Source organism: Colobus angolensis, unplaced genomic scaffold, assembly GCF_000951035.1.
Source record: "Colobus angolensis palliatus isolate OR3802 unplaced genomic scaffold, Cang.pa_1.0 Scaffold187, whole genome shotgun sequence".
NCBI lineage: Eukaryota > Metazoa > Chordata > Mammalia > Primates > Cercopithecidae > Colobus > Colobus angolensis.
Window position 1 is genome coordinate 1,367,529 of NW_012115010.1, and position 5,628 is coordinate 1,373,156.

Here is a 5,628-nt window from a genome sequence, read left to right on the forward strand (position 1 = left end):
AACAGCATCTCAAATACAGAGCCAAATGGAGTTTCTTAAACTTACTTCTATCTATAATAACACAGTAACAGGCTGACCTCTCTTTTCCCCACACAAATGCACTAGTTAAAATGCAAATGTGACCTCTTCCTTTCCCAAAACTCTCCAGTATATCCCCATCTCCAGGAGCCCAGACCATGTGCAAGGTACCCAAGATCTCTGACTACTTAAAGCCTCCTCTGCCATCATTCTCCCAGATGCATATGGGACTCTCACAGGGCCAAAGTCTTGTGCTGCCTCCCTACTCCATCGATTTCACCCCACCACGCCCTTGCACACAATGTTCCCTCTGTCTCGAATGCCTGTCCCTGCCTTGTCTGTTTACATGTCTGCTTCTCCATTAGATTGCGAGTTCATGTTTCTACATCCAACACCTCACACATGATCTGTGAGGCCCTGCAACTCTGATCCCTGCTGGCCTCTTTACCTCATTCTACTTTGCTCCTCACTCCAACCATACAGCCTCTCTTGCCCTCCCCGACTCAGTCAGATTCCCTCCCCAATTATGCTTTCAAAGAACATGGATCTTCCCTTCACAGCACTGAATCCCATGACACTTTTTCTTTTCTTTTTTTTCTTTTTTTTTGAGATGGAGTCTCGCTCTCTCCCCAAGGCTGGAGTGCAGTGATGTGATCTTGGCTCACTGCAAGCTCTGCCTCCTGGGTTCATGCTGTTCTCCTGCCTCAGCCTCCCAAGTAACTGGGAATACAGGCGCCCACCACCACACCCAGCTAATTTTTTTGTATTTTTAGTACAGACAGGGTTTCACCATGTTAGCCAGGATGGTCTCAATCTCCTGACCTTGTGATCCGCCCGTCTTGGCCTTCCAAAGTGCTGGGATTACAGCTGTGAGCCACAGCACCTGGCCCCCATGGCACTTTTACATCCATGTCAGTGACTGCAGTGAATGTGAGTGTCTCCCACTAGGACATGAGCTCCATAGGAACAAGGGGTTGGGTCTGGTACTCTCTCTATATCTATATCTATCTATCTATCTATCTATCTATGTATTTTTTTTAAGAGATGAGGCCAGGCGCAGTGGCTCACACCTGTAATCCCAGCACTTCGGGAGGTCAAGGTGGGCGGATCATGAGGTCAGGAGTTTGAGACCGGCTTTGCCAATATGGTGAAACTCCATCTCTACTAAAAATACAAAAATTAGCTGAGTGTGGTGGCACGCCCTGTAATCCCAGCTACTCAGGAGGCTGAGGTAGGAGAATTGCTTGAACCTGGGAGGTGGAGGTTGGAGTGAGCTGTGATCGTGCCACTGTACTCCATCCTGGGTGACAGAGTGAGGCTCCGTCTCAAAAAAAAAAAAAAAAGATGATGTCTGGCTATGTTGCCCAGGCTGGTTCCAAACTCCTGACCTCAAGTGACCCTCCTGCCTCAGCCTCCCAAAGTGGAATTGCAAGCATGAGCCACCATGCCTGGCCATAAATTTGTTAAGTGAATAAGAGCACACAATTCTTACAGACATTAGGGGCTATGTGATGCAGGAGACAAAACACAGCTTTATGAGCCAAACAGGCCTGGGTTTCAATCTCACCTCTGCCACATACTATGTGACTTTGGGAAAGCTGCCAGATCTCACCTAAGGTGGATTCTTCATCTATAAACAAAAAACAATATCCACTTTGTAGGCATATACATGTGCAGAACTTAGTAGGAGCTCACAAAATGGTAGTGTTTGGCTGGGCATGGTGGCTCATGCCTGTAACCCCAGCATTTTGAGAGGCTGAAGTGGGTGGATTATGAGGTCAGGAGTTCGAGACCAGCCTGACCAACATGGTGAAACCCCGTCTCTACCAATAATACAAAAATTAGCCAGGCATGGTGGTGCCCGGCTATAGTCCCAGCTACTTGGGCGGCTGAGATAGGAGAATTGCTTGAAGCTGGGAGGTGAAGGTTTCAGTGAGCTGAGATCGTGCCACTGCACTCCAGCCTAGTCTCTCTCTAGAGACTCTGTCTCCAAATAAATAAATAAATAAATAAAAGGGTAGCAATGACCCTAGGTCTCCCAGGATGCCTGCTGAATAAATATTTAATTCAACATAACTTCTTGTTTTAAAAGGTGCTTTATGATTATGAAATGTATTTTTGTCGTTCTGAAATTATTTTGGATGTGGAGTCTCACGTTTTTAAAATCTATTGGTTTATTCCTACTTGGCAGATGGGAAAACTGAGTTTCAAAGAAGTAAAGTGACTGTTCCAAGGCTGTACGGTTAGTGGCAGGGTTACAAATCTGGTCCAAGTCAACGACCAAGCTAATTTATTTATTTATTTAGCGGTCTCACTCTGTTGTCCGGGCTGGAGCACAGTGGCATGAGGACAACTCACTGTAGCCTCAACTTCCTGTGCTCAAGTGATTCTGCCACCTCAGCCTCCCAAGTAGCTGGGACCACAGGCATGCGCCACCACGCCCAGCTAATGTTTTAAAATTTTTGTAGAGACAGGGGTCTCACTTTGTTGCCCTAGCTGGTCTCAAACTCTGGCTTCAAGCAATTCTCCTGCCTTGGGCTCTCAAAGTACTGGGATTAAAGGCATAAGCCATTGCATCCTGCCCAAGCTAATTTTTAAAAACTCAGAACTAAGTGCTGTATCTACGACAAATGGCATCCTTTAGTTACAGGGCTCCTGTACTTAAGAGGCAGGTTGGCAGAATGAGAAGTGCTGTAGGTAGGCCTGTAATCTGAAGATGCAGGTTCTGGTCCTGTTCATACTCAGGTCTCTCACGTGAAAGGCAAGAGTAAACATGAAATACTATGATTTCTTCTTATTTCATGTGCAAAGGCTAGACAAGTGTAACATCTTCATGGAATCACTTTTCTTCTGGGCTACTATAAACTTTTTTTTTTTTTTTTTTTGAGACAAAGTCTCACACTCTGTCGCTCAGGCTGAAGTGCAGTGGTGAAACCTCAGCTCACTTCAACCGCCACCTCCCAGGTTCAAGCGATTCTCCTGCCTCAGCCTCCTGAGTAGCTGGGACTACGGTCATGCGCCACCATGCCCAGCTAATTTTTGTGTGTTTAGTAGAGAGGGGGTTTCACTATGTTGGCCAGGTTGGTCTCAAACTCCTAATCTCAGGTGATTGCCCGCCTTGGCCTCCCAAAGTGCTGGATTACAGGCATGAGCCACTGCCCCCGGTCTACTATAAATTCTTGAAGGGCAGATGCTGTATCTTTTCCCACCTTTTCCATAGCACCTATTATGCTGGTCTGAAATAAATAAAAGTGTGTTGAAGGAATGAAAGGTTGCCTGAGTGAATGGAAGAATGTCCTCTATTTTCTGTTTCCAGCTCCCCAGCTCCCCGTCTGCCTTGGGGTGACTTGGAGAGGGGATAACTGTCATTCAGGCCTGGCCCTAGGCCAGGAAAACGGGTTTGTCATGGAAGGAAATAGAAGATGCTGCGTTTACGTTGGAGATTTGCTCTCAATTTCCTATCCGACTGCGAGCTTCCTGAATGAGGTATAGGAGCCTGTCATTCATTTTTGATTCCACTGCTCAGCTTCCAGGCTTGGTACCAGCTCTCAAGATGCTTTGAGATGGACTAGGCAGGAGGTCTGAGGACCAAAAGCTCAGGCTCAGATGGAGCAGAGAGAGGACAACATTCCCATCCTTAGACTGCTCTGAGAGAAAATGGACTTGTTGGTGGAATAGAGATGGGTGGGCTGGAAATTGGATGCAGAAAAAAAAGGCATATCTCCCCCCCGGCCCCCACGACACCCACTCACGCCCCAATTTTGAAGGAAAACTTTCATCCTGGTGTAGGGAAAAGGCAACTTCCCCAGGATGTAATAAGGAACATTTTCAAGTTGTAAGGAACCGGAACATCTTTGTATCATTCATTCAATCAGGAAAAAAAATTTTTTTTTAATCCTGTCAAACCTGGATCTCTTTGTATCCATCTACTTAGAATATTCTTTTCTTCTCCTTACTCCTTTCTTCTTTTTGTTATTTTTCTTCTGCTGCTGTTATTGTTTAAAACAATTCATTTCTATATTGGAGCAAGAAACATTTCACCAGACTGTGAGGATTTGGCCCATACTGTGAGGCAAAGGGGCTTTCTAAACTCAATTTTCTTTCTTCTTTTTAAGTCGCTCCCTTCCCCTGTCCCTCGGGAGAGACAACAGAAAATAATTGATCCATCATCCAGTATCAGGCCCAGGAGATTTACATGCAAATTCCTCCTCGACCCCCTTTCTCAAATTTAAAATCCTGGAAGGGGAAAAAAAAATTCTAAAAGTAGCAGGAACCCTGCTGGCCACCACCCACCCTTCACCAGGTGAGAGATGTGGAGGGGATAACTCACCACAACCCCCCCAGTCTCCTCCCGCCTCACACACGCCACCCCTCTCTGGTATGGAACTACTTAAGATTTGGGTAAAACTCCCCTCCCGTCCTGGAGACGGGATCTGGAAGCTTTTTAGGGGGCGGAGGTGGAGGTGGGGAGGCAGAAGGAAAATTCCCCCAAATGTTCCTCAGGCCTAAGAAAGTCGTCCCTTCACTCAAAATTGCCCGTCACCCCCCGTCCCCCACCATTAACTTTCGATTAAGATCTCCTCCTTAGGGCAACTAAACTTTACTTTGCACAATTAAGATTTGCCATAGAAGAAGCGGGAGGGAGAAGCCGCAGCTCCGGGCCATTCTCCTTCCCTTCGCTCCCAACAAGCCCCCCGCCCCTACCCTCCAGCTCCGGGCCTCCGAGTTCCTGAGTTTTCTCACTTTGAGGTGCCACCGAACACAAAGAACCATAATGGGTTCCTTTGTGCTGGCTACGGGGCAATTACGCCTCGGAGTCCTGGTCCCTTTAAGAGCCTCTTAAAGAGACAGGCTCCCATTTTCCAGAGGGTTTTTAAGGGTGTGTGGAGGGGGAGGCGAGGCGTCTACGTGTAAAGTGAAGTGAAACTTTCGCCTGGGCTCCAGAAAGAGCGGACAGAAAAGGTCTTTGTAGATTGTTAGTAGTTGTTTTTTTTTAAGTCTCACTTTTAATTTTTAAATTTGAGATGTTTCATTCGATTTGAAAAATTCGACTAGGAATAGGTGGGGTTCGAGGATCGGGGGCGGGGGCAAGGGTTTAAAGAGTCCCCACCCAGGAGAGCACCTCGGGCCAGGAAGAGGAGTGAGTCAGGGTTGAGTAGTGTCCCCCGATCTCGCCTCGGCGACTCCGGAGAAATGCCGGGCTGGACAAACAGCCCTTAATATAATAATAGCTTGTCTCTTTAAAAAGCAAAAGGCGGGGTGGGGGGGAAAGTTTTGTTGGCATCTGGTTTCTGATCTCATTATGTTGTGGTCGACCAATCCAGCCCTCGGGCCTGGTCCTCGGGTTTAAATCTGATTGGCCGAGAGCACATTTTGGGATGGTGCTTAGAGCTCGACGGGGTGGTTTCAAGGATCCCTTTTTTGGGGGGCCGAGGAGAGGGCGGGGCCGCCAGCGGGGGCCCCCTTGAAACCGACTAATTGGGATCGGAGAGGCCGAGGTGAGGGCTGGAGGAGGCACAAAGAAGTCGCTGGGTGCAGAAGGGAGGGGAGAGGGGGAGTTGAGAGGCGAGAGGAGGAGGAAGAGGAGAGAGGGCAGCGGCGCGCGGTGTC

At 47.8% G+C, this 5,628-nt stretch overlaps 1 protein-coding gene across 1 annotated transcript in view; it reads left to right on the forward strand.

The window, feature by feature from the left end:
- The window catches only part of FZD2 (frizzled class receptor 2), a 12,581-nt gene that overhangs the window by 4,569 nt on the left and 2,384 nt on the right, over nucleotides 1–5,628 (forward strand). The window lies entirely within an intron of this gene.